A 25210-nucleotide genomic window follows, 5' to 3' on the forward strand; every position below is an offset into this window, starting at 1 on the left:
TCAGACCCTCAAGAAACCAGAATTCTATTTAGTGAGAAATTTGTCTTATTTTTAAGAAAAGCAATTTTAATGGGCATATTTGATTATATATACGCCACGTTCTCAAGGGCATAATCTGAATGAGAAGAGATTTAATCAAGGAAGGGTTAACATGTTTGCCTTTAACAATAAAAAGCTTAAGAAAGTTTGAAGAGGCTGGTAGGGGCTAGTGGTAACTGGGAGAAGGATTTTGAAGGATATTTGAAAAGAAGTTAACAAAAAGATGTGGGGGCAGGAAGCTCCCTGTTGGTCCAGTGTTTAAGAATCCATCTTCCAATGCAGGGGATGCTGGTACAATCTCTGGTGAGAAAGTAACATCCCACATGCCTCGTGAAGCAACTAAGTATGCTTGCCTCAACAAGAGACCCCACGTGATGCAACAAAGACCCGAGGCATCCAAATAAGTAAACATTCTTCAAGGGCGGGGAGGGAACCCAAGATATACAGATGACATGTATTCATTCATCTGTAGATAATGAAAATCAACCAAAGATGGAAGAAATTTCCCAAGGAGCGAATGTGGTCAGTGTAGTTCAAAACGAAGATTCAGTTTTAATTTGTTTTTTGTGCTTCCTTCTGCCCCCATTTCCCCAATTCAATTAAAGTCTTCCAAATGGAACTGGCTCATGAGAGTGGAGTGTTTGGGAAAATAAGGAAGCCCCTTGTGTCCAGCATGGGCTGAGGACACAGAAGGAAGGTCGCAACTGTGGAAGCAGGAGGAGCTAGGTGTCAAAGGCAACAGTGGGGAAGGAAAGGCATATGGCAGGGAGGATTGCTTCAGGAGAAAGAACGCCTCCCCAGCAAGACTCCGTGGTGACCTGCCAGAACCTCTGTGAGTACATGGCATGGGGCTGTTGACAGGAGACAAACAGACTGCCAGATATTCCTCCAGTACACACGGGTTTATTCAGGATCAGCAGAGAATTGCAATTCAAGGACTGCAACTATGATGAGCCTCATGCAAGCTCCCCAGATAGCAAGGCAAGGAGAGTGCTTTTATAGCAGGGATGAGGAAGCTGGGAGGGCTGTAGGAAACAGAGAGACTATTGAGTTTTCACTGGCTGAGTTCTTGCCAGGAATGAAGAGTCTTTCTGTCCCCTGTTGAGCTCTGCTATTGTTACAGGGTCACCCAACTCTATTTAACTGAGGTTTCATATTTATTAATTTATACAGGGCATAGGACTTTTTCATACTTTTTAAATTAATTTTTATTGGCGTGTAGCTGCTTTTCTGTTCGTTTCTGCTGTTTTCACCCTTTTCTAACTGACTCATTCCCTTCATTTGTGCTGTGTGCGTGCTGTGCTTACTCGCTCAGTCATGTCCCACTCTTTGTGACCCTATGAACTGTAGTCCACCAGGCTCCTCTGTCCATGGGATTCTCCAGGCAAGAATATTGGAGTGGTTTGTCGTGCCCTTCTCCAAGGGATCTTCTCAACGCAGGGATCGAACCCAGGTATCCTGTATTGCAGGCAGATTCTTTACCAGCTGAGCCACCAGAGAAACCCAAGAATACTGGAGTGGATAGCCTATCCCTTCTCCAGGGGATCATCCCAACCCAGGAATCGAACCAGGGTCTCCTGTATTACAGGCAGATTCTTTACCAGCTGAGCTACCAGGGAACAGTGTGTTGGTTCACTTCGACCTCTCAAAGGTTTCCAAATAATTTTAAATTATTATGAACTCATGTATTCACACAAATTTGTCAAGTTATTATATTGGTTATTATCTTTATTAGGTGCTCAGATTTTCCCATCTCTGGCCCAAGGGAGCTTCTTGAAATTACGCAAGCCATTTAAAAAATTTTAGATATCAACCCTGAATATTCGTTGGAAGGACTGATGCTGAAGCTGAAGCTCCAATACTTTGACCACCTGCTTCAAAGAGCTGACCTATTGGAAAAGACCCTGATGCTGGGAAAGATTGAAGGCAGGAAGAGAAGGCGGTAAAAGAGCATGAGATGGTTGTATGGCATCACCGACTCAATGGACATGAGTTTGAGCCAACTCTGGGGACTTCCCTGGTGGCTCAGATGGTAAAACATCTGCCTACAATGCGGGAAACCTGGGTTTGATCCCTGGGTCGGGAATATCCTCTGGGGAAGGAAATGGCAACCCACTCCAGTACCCTTGCCTGGAAAATCCCACAGACGGAAGAGCCTGGCAAGCTACAGTCCATGGGGTCGCAAAGAGTCAGACACGGCTGAGTGACTTCATTCACTCACTGGGAGACAGTGAGAGGCAGGGAAGCCTATGAAGCTGGGGTCCATGAGGCTGCAAAGAATTGGACACAAATTAGTGATGAAACAACAGGATATAGCTTACGTTTAACGTTATTTCCAGGTTTACAACGAAAAGACTCAGTATTTGTGTGTATTGCAAAATGATCACAACAATAAATTTAGTTAACATCCATCACCAAACGCTGGTTACAAATTAGTTTTTCTAGTAATGAAAAGTTTTAAGATCTACTTAAATGATTTTTAAATGTCACAAACCACTTTTAATATGAAGCCATTTTAAATCATTTTTTGAATATGAAGGAACAGGGAACACAACATTTTAAGTCAACTATACTCCCATGATATTTTTTTTTAAAGGAAAAGGGTAGCTGTAGAAAGAGAGAATCTCAAGGATATCAAGGCAGCAGACATCTGTGAACTGACATGCTTCTGGCTATTTCTCATCACCTCTTCCTATCATCCCTCTTTTTCAAAAACTAGATCAGCTGACCTTAGTTCACTCAACTCACCAGTCTTAAAGTAAAACCTTGACTAAATTTCCTGTGTATTTATTAAGTTTCGAGTCTGGTCCCAACTGTGCCAGGCAATGCCCCCTTCTCTGGTGGCTGGGCTCTTGGCCCTGATGTGCCCATTCTTTGTGAAGGCAGTCACAGCGGTGGTTTTCCCAACTAGACTTGACTAGTAGGATTAAATTGGGCGAGGTGTCAACAATAAAGGCTACAGTGAAAGGTAATCATTCTTCAATAGTTTGGGTAATCCTTCCTTCTTGAAATGACTTGCTGCGATTGACCTGTAAAGGAACTTCATCCTTGCAGGGAGATTCCAACCATAGGTCACTGGGTTTCTGGCCCCTGACCAGAGCGGGCAAATGCAGATGCCACTGACGGTGGCACTGCAGCTGTGCTGTGACTACGAGGAAACAGGTGTGAGCAGAGTGACATTTCTCCTTCCCAACTGCGCTGGCCGTTTAGACATGAGTCATATGTCCAGTTTCCAGAAACCTTCCCTCCAAACTCTTCATGGATTCTCAGAAATGATACCTGTCTGTCATGATACCCATCTTCCCAGATGCTCAAGGGCCAAGAAGTCTTTCTGAGGCTGTTGCTTTGGAAGGATCAAGTCAGGGCCCTGGGGACGACAGGGGTCCTGGGTGAGGACGGTGACCCCCTGCTCTAATCTGGCCAGTGGAGTGTCCACCACAACAGCCTGGAGTGGAGACAAAAGACCATATGAAAAGTTCTCTCTCCTGCTTGATGTAGAAAATATTGAGTCAAATGAATTTGAATCTTGGCTCTAGCATTTGTTCATTACATTGTCTAACGTTGGGTCCTATCTGAAAGGAGGTTCTGAGAACAAGTCTTGAGGGCAAGTAGTAACCTGGGGAGGTGCTTCCAGGAAGCACACATACAGAATGGGGAAGAGAGGAGGGGAGGGGAAGGACACCTCGACAAGGTACGGGAATGAGAAATTTACTGCTATGGGCAACTGTCTCCTTCCTGTTGGGGGACTCCAGGGTGCTGTGCAGAGCATGCCTCAGCATCACCCCACACAGGAGAGGAAGCTGGAGCCTTTATCCACTGACATCCGTGTGGCCCAGGGACTACTCCCAGGGGTGCAAACACTCTAGCCTTTCTGTGCTGCTCCGTGTGGGCTGTTTGCTTCTCCAGCCGGAGAAAACCAGGCCAAAGGCAACAGATGCCTCTGATTTGACGTCAGCAGGTGTATGTGAGTTGTGAGTCTACCACAGACATGTTAGGCAATGTCTCAAAGCCTTAGTTTTCTCCTGTGGAGAGTGGAGATTATGACAGCTACTCTTCCAGAGTCTTGTGAAGGAGAAAAGCTCATGTAGGGAGCGCTTGGCACAGTGCCCTCGAAGTAAGTACCTTCCTTTTTCTTGTGGACTCTCCATAGCTATGATAGCAGATAACCCTGCCAACAGGCTCCGTGCTTTACAGAATTGAGTGGAAGGAGGGGGTGGGGTGGAAATGGCGGGTAGATGCTGGGTTGAGCATTGCTGGTGAACAGGAAGAGACGCATCAGGTAGAGTATTGCATCCTTGTCCATGGGGATGCTTCAACATATTTGCATAGAAAGATAAGATTTGTGCAGTTTCTTCATAAAGTTTTCCTAATGGCACCTCTTTAGTATAGTACATGATGTGTTTCAAAAGCTAAATTGCTGACTGGCGTCTTAAAATGGAATCTTTGCTTTGGGATCAGGCAGCAGAATATGTATAATTTGAACCAATATATTCCCTTCCATTCTTCAAAAATTGAGTACCTTCTGCCATTAACTCAAGGCATCCCACCCTTCCTTAGGGGAGGGGAAACCATCTCACTTGGGAAGACTATCCTTCTTGCTTCCTCCTTTGACAACTGCAGAGACCAATACAAGAGGTAAACAGGGTAAACATCTTGGTAAACAGGGTATGAAGCCCGCCCTGGGAAACTCAGATTCCAGTAACATCAATCTGAGCCCTCAAGACACGATAATATCCAGAGCCTCATAAAAGAAAACGGGAACATCAGACTCTATTTCTGAAATCGAGCTGTGGTAAACAGGTTACAAATTGCTTTGAATCTTCTCTTGGCAAAGAAGACGGACAGTGCAGCTTGCATGCGTTTGTGGGTAGGTGGGGCTGTGCTGCGCCTTTCTTGCTTTGTTCTGTTTTTATTACAAGTGCATTTGGGTCTGTGTGTGGTTGTGTTGGTGAATGATCTGGGCTAGAGAATAACTAGGATCAGAAATCTAACCCATTATGTCTCTTTCTGTTCTTTCATCAAGACGAATGTATCAGTCAGGATAGGCTAAGCCATGCCAAGATAACAAACAGTCCCTAAATTCTAGTGGCTTACACAAGCAAAGGCTGATTCACTGCCCCTTCTGTGTGTCCCTCAAGGGTCAGCTGGGAAATGACCTCTGCCTTTGTTCTTCTAGTCTCCCTTCAGGGCCCAGGATGGTCAACAGCCACTGTCTGGGAAGTTTCTAGTAACTATACAAGAGGAGAAAGAGGGAGAGAGAGAGCACCCTGGATGTCTTTCCATCAGCTACTAAGTGCTCGGCAGTTCCCTGGTGGTCCAGTGGTTAGGACCGCATGCTTTCACTGCCGAGCATGAAGGTTCAATCCCTGGTTGGGGAACTAAGATCCCACAAACCTTGCAGTGCAACCAATAATAATAATGATTAAATGTTCAACCTAGCAGTGACATACATCAGTTGTGCTCACAGCTTATTGCCCAGAATTGATCATGGTTGCCAATCGACCACCTGGGGCTCTAGGAAGTAGCATGCCACCATGTACCCAGAAGAGAGACAGAACTGAACCATCCATTGAACAGAAGTCATAGCCACTTCAACCTGATTGTGCCCAGAGGGTTTGGGGTCATTATAACCTTCCCGCTATGATACAGAAACGTTCCACCTCAAAGACACGGTATTACCATATTCAAGATATAAAATTTCAATCATTTATTTCTAGATCAGCTTGGTCCAGTAAAACTTTCTGCAGTAATGGAAATATTCTCTGTATTGACCAATAGAGCAAGCTCCAGCCAGGTATAGTTATCAAGCAGTTGGAATGTGAGTAGGGTGACTGAGCAACAAAAGTTTACATTTGAATTTAGCTTTGGTTAACTTAAATTTAAATTCAAATAAACACTAGTGGCTATGTTGTATTGGCCAACATAGTTCTAGACCACTGAAATCCACCCTGTGGATTTATTATCCATCAGCAATTATAATAAAAACATTACCTACCCCCTTAAATTTGTATTGCATTCTATAGTTTTCAAAATGTTCCTATATATACTACTCATCTCATATGAGCCTCCCAACATCCTTAAGAGACAGACAAATAAGGTTATAACATCCATTTTATAGCTATGAAAACCAGAATTCAGAGAGTTTAAGTGATTTTCTCACAATAGTGGGAGGATTAGTGGTACAGAGACTAGAAACCACGTCTCGAGGCAGAGGTGTCCCTTGTTTGACATTGGCACTGTTTGCCCCTCAATAAATACTTGACTCAACACTTGAAAACTCTAAGAACGTCAAAGCTAACTCATCTCTCCTTCCTTTGAAGCACTTATTTTCAAAAGCACTTCCATAGCCCCCTTTTCAATATTATTCCATATAAATCACACAGTAAGCTTGTATTAATCACACTTTCTTGTAAGCTTGTATTAATCACACTTTCTTGAATTGCTGTCAGTATAATGTACAGATTTCATTTCTTTTTAAGAAAATCTAAGTTGTAAACTCCTTAATTTTAAATCTAAGTTAAGTTGTAAATTCCTTAAGTTTAGAAACATTTCTTTCTTTGGTCATTTCCTCAGTGCCCAGAGTGACCAACTGTCCCAGTTTGCCTGAGAGTGAGAGGTTCTCAGGATGCAGGACTTTCAGAGCCCAAACCAGGATAGTCCCAGACATGGGGACAGCTGGGCACCCAGGGGCCCAGCCAAAAGCTGAGTTCACAGGTTGAACTGAATTGAATATTAAAATAGTAAAGATGTGTTTCAATCACCCTCCTTACCATAGTCAGCTGAGCACTGTAGGTACTCCAAAAAGCTTGTTTCGGTGTTATGAGAAAAATAAAGGGTGGTGAACTTTGCAAATGCTTCTGCATGTGTGCTGAGTCACTTCAGTCATGTATGACTCTGCGTAACGGTATGGACTGTAGCCCACCAGCCTCCTCTGTCCGTGGGATTCTCCAGGCAAGAATACTGGAGTGGGTTGCCAAGCCCTTCTCCAGGGGATCTTGCTGGCTCAGGGATTGAGCCCACATCTCATGCGGCTCCTGCTTTGCAGGAGGATTCTTTACCGCTGAGCCACTGCGGAAGCCCCCGCATAAACTTCTTATGTCCAAATAGCAAACTAAGGACGCGGATGTGGAAGGGGTGGCGGGAACTGTGCTATGCCAGTCGACCTCTCTTCTATTTCCACGTCTGGTTTGAATGTTATTTCCAAGTGGAGAATAAAAAGAAATTATGTCTTACTGATCTGGATGCAGCAGATAACTATTCTAAAGTTTGAATGTTTGTTTTCAAACTTTGATGTTTTCTCTCATCCTCTGAACCAACAATAACCTTCTATCTCTCTCGGGAGCAAGGCTAAGTTCGTGCTTTGAGGACTTCCCAAGTCTCTGCTCTCATACACAGGACTACAGCTTTGATTTTGATCTGTGTATTTGGGGGCGGGGGGTGGGGGGGGCAGTCATCCTCTATTGCGCCTTGAGCCTCTGAATGCCTCAGTCACTACAGCATATTGATCTCTTCAACACTTCAAATGAGAAAATGCCTTTTTAAAAATTTATTCTTTCATTGACAGATAATTGCTTTACAGAATTTTGTTGTTTTCTGTCAAACCTCAACATGAATCAGCCATAAGTATACATATATCCCCTCCCTTTTGAACCTCCCTCCTGACTCCCTCCCCATCCCACCCCTTTAGGTTGATACAGAGTCCCTGTTTGCGTTTCCTAAGCTATACAGCAAATTCCTATTGGCTATCTCTTTTAGATAAGGTAATGTAAGTTTCCATGTTACTCTTTCCATGCATCTCACCCTCTCCTCCCCTCTCCCCATGTCCATAAGCTTATTGTCTGTGTCTCTTTCTCCATTGCTGCCCTGGAAATAAGTTCTTCAGTACCATTCTTCTAGATTCAATATGTGTTGGAATATAATATTTATCTTTCTCTTTCTGACTCACTTCACTATGTATAATAGGTTCTAGGTCCATCCACCTCGTCAGAACTGACTCAAATGAATTCCTTTTTATGGCTGAGTAATATTCCATTGTGTATATGTACCACAACTTCTTTGTCCACTCATCAGCTGATGGACATCTAGGTTTCTTCCATGTTCTAAGCTATTGTAAATAGCACTGCAATGAACAATGGGATACATGTGTCTTTTTCAATTTTGGTGCCTTTTGAATAGCAAAAAGGCAACTCTTTGCACATCTCCTGAATAATGGCCTCCTGCATTTGTAGGCACACTTGCAGCGTCTTGGGCGCTTCTCCTCACAACCCCAGCTTTGCTGCACTCTGATCACTACCACCTGGTGTGGCTTCCCTGGTGGTTCCCACGGTAAAGAACCTGCCTGTACTCCAAGAGACCTGGGCTCGATCCCCTGGAGAAGGAAATGGCAACCCACCCCAGTATTCTTGCCTGAAGGATTCCATGGACAGAGAAGCCTGGCAGGCTTGGAGTTGAAAAAGGTCGGACAAGTCTGAGTGACTAACAGTTTCACTTTCACCACCTGGTGAACTTCATCAGGACCTCTACTGGTCTGCATTTTATCCACTAGGTATGTTTTTGAAAAGTTGGGGCTTAAACTTGCTTTTTTAAAGCTGTGTGATTCTGATTTATTTTATATTTTTTGGCTACACCACATAGCATGTGGGATCTTAGTTCCCCAGCCAGGGATCAACTCTGCACCCCTTGTATTGGAAGAGCGGGGTCTAAACCACTGGACCACCAAGAAGTCCCTAACCTTATTTACATAAATAAAATGCTTTGTCATTCGCTATCTGCGAGAATGTTGTAGAAGAGAACTTATACAATGTGGAGAGGATTGGTCCAAGTAACTCACCCTCTTCTCCCTAAAGTCTGAGATCTTATGAGTTTAGGTATCCTGAATTCTCAATTTTCCTGATAACCTTAGAGATTTGTCCCTTTCATTGCCAAGTGACCTTCTATTGGCAATGGCCCCTAATGCTTTAGATTTACTCCTACTGAAATGCCTAGAGCAGGGTCTCAATCAGCAGGTGGGACATTTGCATGCACAGACAGACAGCAGTGATGGAAGAAAAGGCAGCGTTGAGTGCATTGCACGCTATGAAGTGGATACAGGCAGAAACTGCTTCCTGAGGTCCTCTTGCCCCATCCCTGAGTGCCTTCAGACGCAGATAAGGAGATAGAAAGGAACAGTAAGAATGTCAGGGAACTTTCAGCCTAGGCCACAGACAAGGTGCAATCAGAGTGGAATTTTCAAGTAAAATGAATCCAAGGAATGTAGAGAATTGAACTAAAGAATAAAATTAAGATCCACTAAAGAACTCCGAGCTGTCAGTTTGTCAATTAAGCAAGTGCAATCATAACCCAAACCCTCCTTTGAGATTGGCTGATGCCCAGCTTAAACCACAAACCAACAGAGCCAGAATCACCAGGGTGGGACCCAGTCATCATTATTTCTTAAAATTCTCCAGCTAATTTCAATGTGCAACCATGTCTGAAGGCCACTTTTAAGGAAGAGACTGTCACATTCTGAGTTCCTTCTTGAGGAAAGGTCATTAAGGGAAACTTCTAAGTTACGGTGGAAAGAACACAGAGCGGGCGTGTGCTGCAATTACATTGCATATTCCAATTTGGGGATTTGTTTTTTAGCTCAGTGCTCTATTTCTGATCCCAACAACAATGATATAAGAGAGTGATTCAAGTCAGGTCCAATTTACGCACCTTTCCAAATTTTCTGAGTTCCAAATATCTCCTGATGGAGAATCTTGTTGCCACCATCAACTTATCTCCTGTTAACTCACACATGTGTTCTTACCAAATTTCCCTGTGTTCCCCTACCATGGGGGTGGGAAGACAGCATGTTCCAGGCTGTTGATGTGGGACTTGGTGTCCCCTCAGTGTCTTCTCTCTTACTGTGACTTTGATGCTTTGTTGCTGGTGGGCATCCTCATGACTGAACAGCTGTCTGCTTTTTCTTGCAGCGAACTTAGTAATCCAACTCCTGGTGTTCGCTTTCCTTCCATCTCAGTCTCACTTTTCTTTCCTCTTCCCTCTTGGCACCCTGGGGTTGCACCCCTTGATAAAACATTGAGAGGAAGTTTTGCCAAGTGTTTTATTCTTAAGGAGACCCAAGCTAAGACAGTATTACTATCCCAACAAATGCTGGTCTATTGGTCTCCAAAGCCTGTGCTTTTTTCACTTTCATTTGCTGCCTCCTAAGGAGGGAGAAGGAAATGGCAACCCACTCCAGTGTTCTTGCCTGGAGAATCCCAGGGATGGGGGAGCCTGGTGGGCTGCCGTCTATGGGGTCACACAGAGTCGGACACGACTGAAGCGATTTTGCAGCAGCAGCAGCAAGGAGGGGAAAGAAGTGGATCTTGATCCTTGCTTTGCCCCTGACTTTCGGTATAACTTCAGGAAAGCTACTTGTCTTGTTGCACATGTTTCCCGACTTCTAGAATCAGAGTTGGGCTATCAGATGCTCTTAAACTTCTGAAATCCATGGGTTTCTTTGACAGTGGGAAGAAACCTATAAATTCTTTCTCAGAATAATGTTTTTAAATGCAAGAAATGAAATACATATAGAATTATAAAACCCACAATTGTATTGAAGTACACTTATCATGATAATATATGTGTGTATATCGCACAAGATAGGAGTGAAATGGTATTGCATATGTTTCTTTACTCAAGGCTTTCTTTTCTTCCAGTTTCATTGATATATAATCGACATGCAGCACTGTATAAGTTTAAGTTGTAGAGTATGATTTGACCTACATATATCATGGAATGATAATCACAATATACTCAGGTATTAAACAGTTGCCTGTTTAATAAATATTATTTCTAAGTAGTGATAAGAATGCTATTTTGAGATACTTGTAAGAAACACCCCAGGAGGCAATAGGCTGTAATGATCCCAGTTGAAACGAACACTGCTCAAAGAATATACATGATCATCAGATAAGTTCACAGTGTGACAATATTTTAAATAAGACAAAGACTAGGACACTCTAGAAACACAAAGATGACTGAACACTCTTCTTACGATGAAGACAAGCGACTATAGTTTCTTTATCACTTGCAACTTTAGCCTTGCCTTAATACTCTTGTCCTCCAAATAAAAATGATTCTGATGCCCAGTCACTGCATGATCTGCTAATACTGACAGGTCTCATCCAAAACTGTCACCTCCAACTTCCTTCAAACTTCCTAGAAATACTCACAACAAGCCCAACCCCACTGCAATCCTATCCTAATTCCTTCTTACTCAGAAGTCTGTGGTTTCTTTGGGGTATGCTTTCCTTTGCTACAGGAAGCTAAATAAACCTAAACATTTGAATGATGATTGTATTCCTGGTGGTCTTTGGATGATGGCTTTAACTTTTGTGGCAAATGTAATGAGATGTGAAAATGTAATATGTACAAACTAAACACTTTCACTGTTGGAAATATGGATTAGGTGACTTTAAGTAAATATTGGTTTTCTTTTGGTATATAAATAAAAGTTTATCCAAGTTTTAAAAAAAACACAATATAACTGTGGAGCTGAGATTCAAATCCAGGCATTCTGGATTTAGAGATTGAACTCATAACCTCCATGCTTCATAGCCTCTAGGCATAAAGAATTAGAAAGCACAAAACCTAAGTAATTATACACCCATAATGGACTTACCCACGATAGACTTTTGTACGCACAACATCCCTAAGGGCAGTTAGAGAAAAATTTTAGTTTGTACTAAAGCAACCAGCCAAGGCAGAAAGGAAATAACTAACCACAACAACAATATTCCACTGGTACAGCCCTTTATACTTTACTGGACCATATGCACATGAGCCGGAGAGCATGGTGAGGTCAGACCTCCAGGCAAAGTGTATTTTTGCATAGCCTAAGTCTTTTCTTTACCTGTAGGATCTAAAGAGCCTCATGATGAGGGTGAAAGAGGAGAGTGAAAAAGCTGGCTTGAAATTCAACATTAAAAAAAAAACTAAGGTTACAGCATCCAGTCCCATCACTTCATGGCAAATAGAAGGAGAAGCAGTGACAGATTTTATTTTCTTCGATTCCAAAGTCACCGCCACCAGTGACTGCAGCCATGAATTAAAGGACTCTTGCTCCTTGGAAGGAAAGCTATGACAAACCTAGATAGCATATTAAGAAGCAGAGACACTACTTTGCCGACAAAGGTCTGTCTAGTCAAAGTTATGGTTTTTCCAGTAGTCGTGCATGAATGTGAGAGTTGGACCACACATCAGAGTTGGCTGAATGTTGAAAAACAGATGCTTTCGAACTGTGGTGCTGGAGAAGATGCTTGAGAATCCCCTGGATTGCAAGGAGATCAAACCAGTCAATCCTAAAGGAAATCAACCCTGAGTATTCATTGGAAGGACTGATGCTGAAGCTCCAACACTTTGGCCACCTGATAGGGAGAGCCAACTCAGTGGAAAAGACCCTAGGAACACTGGGAATAATTGAGAGCAAGAGGAGAAGGAGGCAACAGAGGCTGTGATGGTTGGATGGCCTCACTGACTCCATGGACATAAACTTGAGCAAACTCCAGGAGACGGTGAAGCACAGGGAAGCCTGGCGTGCTGCAGTCCACGGGGTCACAGAGAGTCGGACACGACTCAGCGACTGGACAGCAACATAAGAGCTCTAAGGGACGTCATACCTGTAAAAGAAGAGGTGAGTCCTTCTCTGCTCATTGTTGGGGCTTTTCTGTTTATATACTACCTGTATTTACCAAATGCTGCTACTGACTGACTCATGTCCACCGACCTCCTCCAGTTTCTATGTTGAAGCCCATTCTCAATATGACTGACTATCTTGGGAGGTAGGCGCTTTAAAGAGATAATTGAGGTTAAATGAATTCACAAGGGTGGGGCCCTAAATCAGCTGGATCAGCGTCCTCATAAGAAGAGGAAGAAACACCAGGGCTGTGCCAGCAGGAGGAATGCCCATGTGGAGACATGGCAAGGAGGCTGCCAGCTGCAAGCCCGAGAAGCCTCAGGAAGAAACGACCTTGCCAGCACCTTAAACGTGGGTCTCCAGGCTCCAGAGCTGTGACGAAGTAAACTTCTCTTGTTAGTCTCCCCACCTGTGATTTTGTTATGACAGCCCTAGCAAACAAACGCCTGATGAGTATGCTAGATGTTTTTACATGTCATTTTATTGAATTATCACATCCGGGACATTCCTGGAACCATCTTCTGCCGGCTTGTGAGAGCCAACTTAAAATTTTAGGAATTTTGTGAGCTGATTTTTAGGACATCCATTATTAAAAATTAAGCTATGTATGTGTTAGTCACTCCATCAGGTCTGACTCTTTGCAACCCCAGGGACTGTAGCCCACTAGGTGTCTCTGTTCACAGGATTCTCCAGGCAAAAATGCTGGAGTGGGTTGCCATTCCCTTCTCCAGGGGATCTTCCTGACCCAGGAATCAAACCCAGGCCTCCTGCCATCATAGGCAGATTCTTTATCGTCCAAAATTGTGGCATTGAGCTACAAAATTAAGCTATGTTAACTTAAAATGAAACATTATATTCTTAAAAGATGATGAGTTTGCAAAACTCAATACATCCTAATTATTTTACTATTAATTTACTATTACTATTACTATTATCTGTGTCCTTGAATTTATGTCTGTTGTATCTGAATGGAGGAAATACTGCATAACAGCATGTCCCCACAGGTTGGTAGTTTGAAACAGGCCAGACTGGGGATATTTACACCATGGAAATGGGCAAATTGTACAAGTCAGGGTTTTTTTGCCATGCTGATAGTTGTTAAACATTTACCAGTATACCTCTGACCATAATAATCTCACAAAGAAAGCCATCTAATTCCAGACTTATAATTGAGGAAACTCTGGCCGCTGAAACACAAGACTCAAGCAAGAAACAGGCCCCGTGGTTCCTGCACTGAGGCTCTTGGCATGATACCACACTGCCTCTCTGTGCACTAGGGAAGAACTGCTCTCGCTCTGCATCTCAATGCCAGGCTGCCCAGCAGAAATCTGATTGAAAGGGCTTGTGTGCTGAGTGAGGGGCTAGGCCCCGCCTCCTAAATTTCTCTGCCCAGCATGGGCATTTTGTCATTCTACTGCCCAGGAGAAAGAAAGATTTATAGCCACTTGCTATAAATCCCAAGGTGCTGGGAGAAAGCTCTGGGTGAAGCCCTCTTTCACAACCACAATTTGCAGTCTGTTGTAAAGGACCTTAATTGCTTCAAGGTATAGGACTTGCCCGTGTGTGTCTGCAGCACGGTAAGACTAACGGGGAGCTGAGTCCAGGAACCTGTGGAGTTGGGAGCAATGGCCTGACCATTCAGAGATGGATGTACAGAAATGTGGACTGACGACCCAGCAGGGAGTCTTCAAAATAGCCCTCGGAGAAGCTTCTTTGATGAGCTGAGGTGATTCAGCAGCTTCTGCACCATGCATTCATGTTCATAAATCACACAGCTTTGCAGGCATTGTAAGACATCTCCCACCATGCAGTTAAAAGAAATGTGCTTGCTGCAGCAGCCTTAACGACCTACCACCAGTTATTTTGCTCGGGTACCTTCATTTTAAGGGACAATTTGATTTTTGTTGTTATAGATTATTGGGTGCACACAGGTTTAAATAGGCTAATTATTGAACCACTGCACAAAGAATCTCAGTCAAGTCATTTTCCCTGGAGAATATATCCAAGAAACCTTTGAAGACTTTAAATGTGTTACTTTAACCTCCACAATCCAGAAGGACTAAAGCCCAGTTTACCTAGGCTGTGGGTGCGAACCTCCTGGAGAGCTTTAGAAACCTTGATGACTATAGCTCACCACCCAGAGATGCTGACTGAAGGGGTCTGGTCTGGCTGTTTGAATGTTTTAAAGCTCCCCAAAAGACTCTGTGCACTGTCAATTTGGAAATGACTATTTTAAAACTTTGTATCTCAAAGTATGGTTGATCTGTGGACCAGCAGCATCCAGGAACCTGTTGTGTGAATGTGAATGTCACTCAATTGTGTCGGATTCTTTGCGATCCCATGGGGCATAGCCCGCCAGACTCCTCTGTCTGTGGGATTTCCCAGGCAAAAATACTAGAATGGGTTGCCATTCCCTTCTCCAGGGGAACTTCCCAAGCCAGGGATCAAACCTGGGTCTCCTGCATTGCAGGCAGATTCTTTACCATCTCAGCTACCAGGGAATCTGTTAGAAATGGAGAATTCTGGGACTTCCCTTGAGGTCAAATGGATAAAGACTTGTGCTTCCAATGCAGGGGGTGCGGGTTTGACCCCTGGATGGAAAACTAAGATCCCCCATGATGTGAGGCATGGCCAGAAAAACAATGGAGAATTTGCCCCAGATACACTGAATCAATCTGTATTTTGATACAGTCTCTAGATGATTCCCTGGTGGCTCAGTCGGTAAAGCATCTGCCCGCAGTGTGGGAGACCCGGGTTTGATCCCCTGGAGAAGGAAATGGCACCCCATGCCAGGACCCTTGCCTAGAAAATCCCATGGGTGGAGGAGCCTGGTGGGCTACAGTCCATGGGGTCGCACAGAGTCAGACACGACTGAGCGAGTCCACTCACTTCACTAGATGATTCAATTGTGCAGTGCAAGTTGAGATTGTCTAGGACCCAGAAAAGAAAATAGACTCTAATCTTGTGACGGACACGGCTCATCTTCCTTAATGCAGACTAGAAATATTTTTTCCTCATTCCTCATATCCAGTTAGGTATCAAGTCTTGTTGATTTTCTTCCCAAATAAGTCTCTCTTGTGTCTCACAAGCTTGTCCCTCACCAGCCCCTTCCACCTTTCTTGAGGGCAGCTGCTGAAAAAAATCTTTTCATTACATCTGCTCAAAAAATTCCCTTGGACCCCCTATATCCCATCATTTCAGATGTGAATTTCTCTACCTGAATCCAAGGCCATCCTGCGTCTGGCTCCAGGCGATCTGTCTAACCTGATATCCCCCGTGTGTCCCTCTGGTGCCAGCTGGCCTTTTCACCAATTATAATATGCCAGCCCGTTCCTCTTGATGTTGGCTCCTGGAAAGCCATCCCCTTGCCATCTTCCCTGTGTCCTTCCAAACCTCATTAATTTTTCAAGGCTATTTCTTTTTGCTCTGAATGCCTCCAGCACTGATAACCTGACATATTTATTAGCTCCTCATCTCAGATTGGTCACCAATTTTCATGCCCCTCATCCAAACTGAGCATGGAGCGCTGAAACAGAAAATGTACCCTGGAGATTAACTCAGCTTCTTTCTGTTTAGAATAGGCATGGTCTCCCTCCTTCCCCCTGAGAAGGCACCCCAACTGATGCCACCCCATGACCCCATATGATTCCCATCTGCTCCCAGCACTGAGGCCCAGCTTGGGGTTTTTTGCCTCTTCCATCAGGCTAGGAGGCCTCAGGTTGAGTCAGGCAGGCTCTCTGGGTCCAGTGCTGTCACCATTAATTTAGCAGATCACCGTGCTGGGAGGTGGTGGTGGAGGTGGGTGGAGAGAGGCTGAGACAGAGATGGTTCACAGAGTAACGGCAATAATAACTCACGTGTGTGGAGGGCTGTCTCTACGCTGAGCACGATTCCAAGTGTTTTATATATTATTCCTTTATTTCAAAAAAACCTTTTTGCTATAAAATAAAACATAGAAAATCAAATAAAACAGACAATGAACTATTATAAAGCAAATGCCCTTGTGAACACCACGCACCTCAATGAACAGAACCTCCCTGGTGATTGTGGATCCGCCCACATGTCTCATCCCAATCAGGATGTCTTGTTTCCTTTCCCCACAAAACAAAATCATTGTTTTAACTTCTTAAAAATTGTGGTAAAATATAATAGCACAAAATTTACCATGTTTAGTGTGCAATTCAGCGGCATTACATACGTTTACATTTTTGTTCAACCATCACCACTCTCCATCTACAGACCTTTTTCATCTTTCCTTGTTGAAATTCTGTCCTCATTAAACAATACCCCAGGTCCCCCTCCCCCTAGTACCTTGCAACCACAATCCCCTTTCGGTCTCTATGAATCTGACTATTCTAGGTCTTCCGTATAAACTCATACAGCATTTGTCCTTATTTCACTTAGCATCATGGCTTTAAGTTTCTTCCAGGTTACAGCAAGTTTCAGGATTTCCTTCTTGTCTACCCATTCATTTTGTTGATGGACACTGGGGTTGCTTCTGACTTTGGCTACTGTAAATAACATTACTACGAACATGGCATGTGTATACATGTGTACAAATATGTATCTTGACTTTCATAGCAAACACTTTTTAAGTACCTTTATCAGGCTCCCCTGATGGCTCGGTGGTAAAGAATCCACCTGCCGATGCAGGAGACAGGGATTTGATCCCTGGTCTGGAAAGGTCCCACATGCTACGGAGCAGTTAAGCCAATGCACTACAGATACTGAGCCTGTGATCTAGAGCCCAGAACTGCAGCTCTTGAGCCGACACAGCCTAGAGCCCCATGCGCCACAACAAAAGAAGCCACCGCAGTGAGAAGCCTGTGCACTGCAACCAGACAGCGGCCCCCTCTCACTACACCCAGAGAAAAGCCTGGGCAGCGCTGAAGACCCAGCACAGCCAAATGAATTAGTTAATATTTTAAATCAACAAATTTATTTTAAAAAATAGTTTTATCACCCCAGTGTGCATATCCAAGCACGTTAATTTGGCCTTGACCATTTCTTACAATTTTGATACACTATTTCTTTTAATTCTCTTTTAATATACACTTTTAAAATGTTATTTCTTATATTGGCAAACCCTATGCATTAGATATTGGGTTGGCCTAAAATTTCACTCAGGTTCTTCTGTAAGATGTTATGGAAAAACCCAAATGAACTCTTTGGCCAACCCGATAGTTCTCCTGCCCTATTATGTAGATGAGGACACTGAGGTTTCTCAAGGCCAAAAAGCTAGAAGGTAGTAGAGCCAGAATTAAGATACAAATACACTGATTCCCACAAATGCTTTTTCAACCACATTGGCCATTTTTTATAACTATCTTCATTGCATTAGTACAGCTATTCAAGATGCATATTAGCGTCACTTGGACAGCTTTAAAAGCAAAATCATGAACTGATTAAACTAATTTAATTTGTTGCTTGTGGGATTCCAGTACGTTTGAAAGCCTCTGTGATGAGGTGACATTTGAGCTGAAACCCAAATGTCAAGAAGGAACCCTCAAGGACCAAGTCAAAGAAAGCAGATTCCAAGCAGAAAGATCAGATTCCAATGCCCTTAGGTGAGGAGACAGGCTCACTCAAGGAACAGAAGAGTTAATGGGGCTGGACCCGGCTGACAGAGGAGACGAGGGCAGGAGAGGCAGGGAAGGGTACAAGGGTCAGTCCTGTTGCCTGTGGTAGGGCGTCTGGGTTTTAAGTCAGTGCAATAAAGAGGAAGTCACTGATCAGTATCAGGCAGAAAAGCGTGAGGTGAGGTGCATTTTAGGGGAGTCGTGATGCCTGCTGGGTGAAAACCAGATTGTGGGGAGCAAGAGTGCTGGATGCAGTCAGGAACCAGAAGAGTCTTGAGTAGGATGGCAGAGGCTTGGAAGGGCGTGGCGGGTGCATGGAAAGAGGACACGCTTGGACAACAGAAACCAGTCAGCAGAGGAGGCGGTTTTCCGTCTTCAGAACGCAGTATTATGCGCTTCTCGGACGGAACGTGCCCTTAACACAAACACCCTGTAAATACATAATGACGTGGCTATCATTAAATGTGATATCTCACCTCATCGTTTATTAAATTTAAGTGGAGAGAAATGAGAAGTTGATGGAATTATTCTAACTCTTGAAATCCTTTGAGGATTGATGATTCCAAAGGGAAATTACTATGTTTGGTGCTGAAAGTTCCAAGTTTTTTGTTTATGGACCAATTAAAACAGGGAGTAATGTTCCAAGTAGACCCTTCCCTTCCTTCCTTAGAGAATGCTGCTCAGTGATGTTATTATGGTAGAAACAAAGAGGTCAGTGTAGTATGACTTGGGTAGAGAGTGAATTCTGGAGAAGGAAATGGCAACCCACTCCAGTTCTCTTGCCTGGAAAATTCCATTCACAGAGGAGCCTGGTAGGATATAGTCCATGAGGTCACGAAGAGTCGGACACGACTGAGCGACTTCTTATCTAATAGAGGGTGAGTTGCTTTCCATACTGAACGCAGTTGAAAATACACTCAAAGGCGGGACCTGCCTTTTGAGTGTGTGTTCTCTCTTCTGGGTTTGCTTTATAGCTAATCCCATGTCATTTAGCACCATACTCCTTGAACTCAATAAACAGTGTATCTGACAGGAGGAACATCCTATAAAAATATTGTGATTAAAGCCGTTTCCTTTGGGCACAGCCTCACTTCTGTGGCATGCCTGCCGTAAATACTGAATGACTCTCATCATGAGAAAACGCCAGACAAAACCAAATCATCCTCTTCAAAATGTCAAGGTCGTAAAGAACAAAGGCAGGCTGAGGAACTACTCCAGATTAAAGAGAAATGTCAACTATATGCAATGTTTGACCAGAGATGAAAGAACACAATTGAGAGAATTGCTGTAATTTGAATAGGAGCTATCTATTTGATAATCATATTTTATCAATATAGTAAAATAACCAGGATTTGATAATGGTATTGTAATTACAGAAGGGAATGCCCTTCTTCTTAGGATATGTGGGCTAAAGTATTTACAGGTAAAGGGTTATGATGTCTGAAGTTCTGAAGTGGTTCAGCAAGATTAAAAAAAAAATAAAAGAAACAGGAAAAAATACATAGAAATGTGAGGCAAAATATTGGGTTGGACAAAAAGTTCAGTTTTTTCCATAACATTTTATGAAAAAAAACAAATGAATATTTGGCCAACCTAATACTTTTGGCAAATCTAGACAAAAGGTATGCAGGTCTTCATTGCTTCATTTTTGAAAGTCTTCTATACATTTGAAATACATGGCTTAAATAGAACATTTTAAAATTAAATAAAAAGAAAAAGCCATTTTCCTTTATAGGTCTGACTATAGTTTCTACAGTGGATAAACACCATAATTTCTAAGTGTGACTGCTCATACACAAAGAAACCACAAAAGCACAAGGAGAAACTGCCCAGGTATCTCAGCAGAAGGTTCTGGAATTGTTCCCATCCAGTCTGCGTGCTGACATCTGAATCCATTCTGTCCCATATGTAGTCCCCATTCTTCTGCCTTCCAGAACTTTTCAGGATCTCTCTGTTCTCCCTCTATGGTTTGTGATTATTCTCTGGCTTTCTCCCCTCTGCAACTCTCTGAGTATCTGATGGTCTTGCATTCTGCTCTGGGAATCATTTTTTTATTTTAGCACCTTAAAAAAAAAGTCACCTATAGTAGTGAATCCCTATGGTGCCCTTAGAGACACTCCACACAGTGATTTACATGATGGGGATCCAAGACTGGAAGGGTGCGCCACAAGGTATCCCAGAGGGACAGGGCAGAAAGAAGGGCTGTGGGGAGGAATGCTGAAGGAGGGCTGCCAAGAAGCTGCAGGAGCCGCGACCTCTGATGTTTCTTTCTACAGAGCTGCACTTGGGTCCCAGGGAGCCTAGTTCCCGTCTTAGCTGTCTCAGGATCCAGCTCTGTGACCTTGGACTACTCTCTCACTCTCCTCACCAGTAAAATAATCAAACTTAAGATACTTAGGTTTACAATTATTCATTAAGACCCTTCAGATTCTCTGCTTCAACTCCCTCCTCATGCACCATATGGTGTTGCAATCTGAGGATTGTCCATGAGACATGAAATAATCGATTAATCAGTGAAACATGGTGAGCAGTTTCTACGAGCCCAGACCTGTTCACAGTGATTACAACTCAGAGTCCTGAGTCAAGCAGACTTACTTTCAAATATTGGTTCCTCCTGTCCTTACTTGCTCTCCGAATTTGCTCTCAGTAAATGGACAAGTCATTTACTCTGCCTAAAACCTCAGTTGTCTCATCTGTAAAATGGGAACTGTAACTATTTATTCTAAAAGGTTATTGAGAAGATTAATGAAATAATGCATATGGTACCACGTAATGAATATTCATTAAAACCAGTATTTCTAAATACTATTAATAATATGCTATTAGAATGTAAGAAGGATTCCTTGGACTTCCTAGATGGTCCAGCGGTTGAGACCTGCCAATGCAGGGGACACGGGTTCGATCCCTTGTCCAGGAGGATCCCACATGCGGCAGAGCAGCTAAGCCAGTGCACCATGCCTCCTGAAGCCTGCATGCCTGGAGGTAGTGCTCCAGAGCACAAGAAGCCACCTCAAGAAGAGGCCCACGCACTGCAACTAAAGAGTAGCCCCCACTCACTGCAACTGGAGAAAACCAGGACCCAGTGCACCCTAAATAATTAAAAAATAATTTAAATAATAATTAACCCAGCACACCCTAAATAATTTAAAAAAATAATTTAAATAATTTAATAATTAACCCAGCGCAACACTAAATAATTTTTTTTAAAAAGAAACTCTTTCATCCGGGATACTCTGATTGAAGTTACATGATTGAAGTTTATTTAACAACCCAACAACAGTGCAGAAAGATAAGAAATTTAGTGATTAAGTCTATGTGGTAGAGACAAACAAGGTTTTAATGGGTGAAAGAGAAAATTTTGGCCAGGATTGGAATTATTCCTGGCTTAAATATTCAAGGTACTACTAAGGATGGAATAAGAAAATATGTGTAAAATCTTTATTTCAAAGTGTATTAAATGCAAAACTAATACATAGATACATTGAACTTAAAAAATAATTTCAAGTAACACAGAGTTAGAAAAAGTATTATTGAACCGAGTCTCACTATCCTCCACAGATATAATCACTGTTATCAGTTGGGATGAGTTCTTTAAAAGACTGTGTCCTTCTATTTATTTTTGTTCACAAATTCTAAAGCTAGGAAATAAAGGGCCTAGTGTTTGTGACTGTTGTGTTAATTAGTTATTCCTTTTATTGATATGAAATATCTCTTGGGTCCAGTGATTAAGACTTGGAGCTTAAGACTCTGAGCTTCCAATTCAGTGGGAGTGGGTCCAGTCCTTGGTTGGACTGGAATGAGGAACCTACACGTTATGTGGTATTGTAAAAAAAAATTCTCTCTTGTCCATTTAATGCTTTCCAATTCTAAACTTGTAGCATGTACCTCCTATAGCTTTTATATCTATTTATTTTCAAACTTTTGACATGCTTATGCTACTGATACATCTCCTGTTAATAACACAGAGCTGGGCCTCTTCAACTTGAGTGATGTTTTTCTTTATTCTGTGGTTTATTTTTCTAATATTGCTTTCAGAGCTCCCACTCAATTCACTCTATTCTCTCCTAAAATTATTATTAGACGTTGGCTCTTCTGGCTTGTTCCTTCAAACCCCTTAATTTTTCTTCTCTACCTCATAATTTTGTTTTTTGTCTTTTCATCCTGCTTTCTGGTAGGATTCCAGACCTTAATCTTTCAGGCCGCTGACTTATGTTATACCAATGTCTAATTTGCTGTTCAAAACATCAGTTAGTTGTTAATTTCAAAAATAAATTTTAAAAAGTTTCCTAGATCTCTAATTGAGCAGTTTCCATGGCTACAATATCTTCTTAAATCTGTCTGAGAACAGGAACTATAATAATTCCCAAATCTTCTACCGTTTAGCATCGTAACTCAGTTTCAGATTTCAGTGGCATTTGGTGCCCCTTTTTCAGTTGCTGATTCATTCAAATATTTGCAGATTCTTGCTGATTTCCTATTGCCCTGATTCTGTGAATACTTTGTCTTCACAGGGCAGCCCTTTCAGGGATTCATAGATCTGCTTCCAGATGGGGTGGACTGCAGTCTCTTCAGGTCTGAGAGCAGCAGGTGGGCACAGGATGTGTTGCTGGGCAGAGCATACCACCTTCTGGACAGGAGCAATTTCCAATACTTTTGGTCACTATCCTCCTGAGTGTTGTCCCTCTCTCCCATCTAAATGCCAGATTCTTCTGCTCAGACTGATTCACTCCTGTTGAGCTTATCTGTTTGTAGTGTCTCAGCTAGGTCCTCTACCACTCTGTAGGCTGGAAATTCCCCACATTTTATAGAAGTCCTTTCCTATATGAGTTTTCACTTTGTATGGTAAAATCTTATTTTCCTTCTGATCTACTAAAAACATCTCTTCTTATTTTCCAATCTGATTATATATTTATTTTTCAATATATATTTCTCCTATAATTTGTATTTTCGTGCAACAGGAAGAAATTACAGAATATTGTCAGGAGCCTGTGTCTTTCTGATCAGACTTTAAAAAACTGTTTTCTAAGTTTTGTTCTCAGGGATAACAGGAAATAGTGTTGTATTTATTTATTACAAGGAGTTATCTTTATATTCTATCAGGGTTATATTTCAACTCCTTGAAAGCATATTGCATTATAGAGATGCTCTTGTTAGAAGAGAAATCTTTGAAGAATGCCAAGAGTTATCTTGGCAGAAATCCACACTAAACAGAGCTCTGGCTCAAAAAGACCACACTACGCAGTCTTCCAGATAAATGACCCTGTAAGAGGAGGCACAGTTCTGCATCTGACATGCTGTGTGTGTGCACATGCGTGTGTAAGCCTGTGTGCTCCTGATAGAAAAGTTTTATTTGCAATTTCATGATAATTGTGACCAGTTATTGGCCAAGACTTGATATTAAATTAGGAAATAAGTATAATGAGAACTTGTGTCCATCCCATGAGGAAGATTCTCTTACAGAGAAAAAAATAAAGTATGATTTTTCCTTTTCCTCCATAAAATAGCAAATTCAGCATGAAGGTTCTGCTCTCGTATATAAAGTTTCGGTTTTTTTAAATGTTTATGTGGCACCAGGTCTTAGTTGCAGCATGTGGGATCTAGGTCCTTGGGCCACCAGGGAAGGATCACTTTCAAAAGAACCCTTTGACCATTCACTCTGCCTGCAACAGTCTGCTCTCCCCTCTTGAACTCGCTTCTGTGCTTATCATTCATTCTTTGATATTTAGTCGTAAGCAGGGTCCAACCCTTTTGTGACCCCATGGACTATAGCCCACCAGGCTCCTCTGTTCACGGGATTTCCCAGGCAAGATGACTGGGATGGGTTGCCATTTCCCTCTCCAGGGGAATCTTCCTGACCCAGGGATCGAACCCACATCTCTTGCACTGGCAGACGTATTCTTTACCACTGAGCCACCAGGGAAGCCCCATCATTCATTCTTACATTCACTGTATTAGCTAATTTTTGTTTTGCAATGAACCACCCTTACTATCATGGGACTTAAAACAACAGTCATTCATCTAGCTCAAGCACTGACCAGGTGCTCTTCTGTCTGGGTGAGGCTTGGCTGAACTCAGCTGGCCTCATTCATGCATCTGTAATCAGTGGGTGATTTGGTCAAGGGCTGCCTGGGCAATTGGCAGAGGCGATATAGAAGATGGTCTGACTGATCCACTCTTTTAGCCTGTAGGCTAGCTTCCACTGCTTCAAGTGGAGTCTGGGCCCCAACAGCAGAAAGAGGGCAAAACCCAAAGCATGAACCCCCTTGAGGCCTGAGCTAGCCTTACACTTGTTAATGTCCCATTGTTTAAAAACCATCACTGACAAGGTAAAGCCTATATCAGAGTGAAAGAATTTATGGCCATTTTGCAATCTACCAATGCATTTTAATTGAATCTATGAATTCAGTTCATAGAAGATTTTTCCACAAAATTTAAGTGATTAAGAGAAGAATATCATGGAGAAATTACAGCAATTACTTAGTAATTTCTTATTCTGAAATATCATGAGATTGGGTAGGAAAACTGAGTTCCAGACTCAGTCCACCATTTTTTTTTCATCAGTGTGATTTTGGATAAACCATATAGCTTCAGAATTAGATTTCGTGGATCACAATAAACTGTGGAAAATTCTGAAAGAGATGGGAATACCAGACCACCTGACCTGCCTCTTGAGAAACCTATATGCAGATCAGGAAGCAACAGTTAGAACTGGACATGGAACAACAGACTGGTTTCAAATAGGAAAAGGAGGACATCAAGGCTGTACATTGTCACCCTGCTTATTTAACTTATATGCAGAGTACATCATGAGAAATACTGGGCTGGAGAAAGCACAAGCTGGAATCAAGATTGCCGGGAGAAATATCAATAACCTCAGATAGGCAGGTGACACCACCCTTATGGCAGAAAGTGAAGAGGAACTAAAGAG

This window comes from Capra hircus, chromosome 13 (assembly GCF_001704415.2).
Source record: "Capra hircus breed San Clemente chromosome 13, ASM170441v1, whole genome shotgun sequence".
NCBI classification, from domain to species: domain Eukaryota; kingdom Metazoa; phylum Chordata; class Mammalia; order Artiodactyla; family Bovidae; genus Capra; species Capra hircus.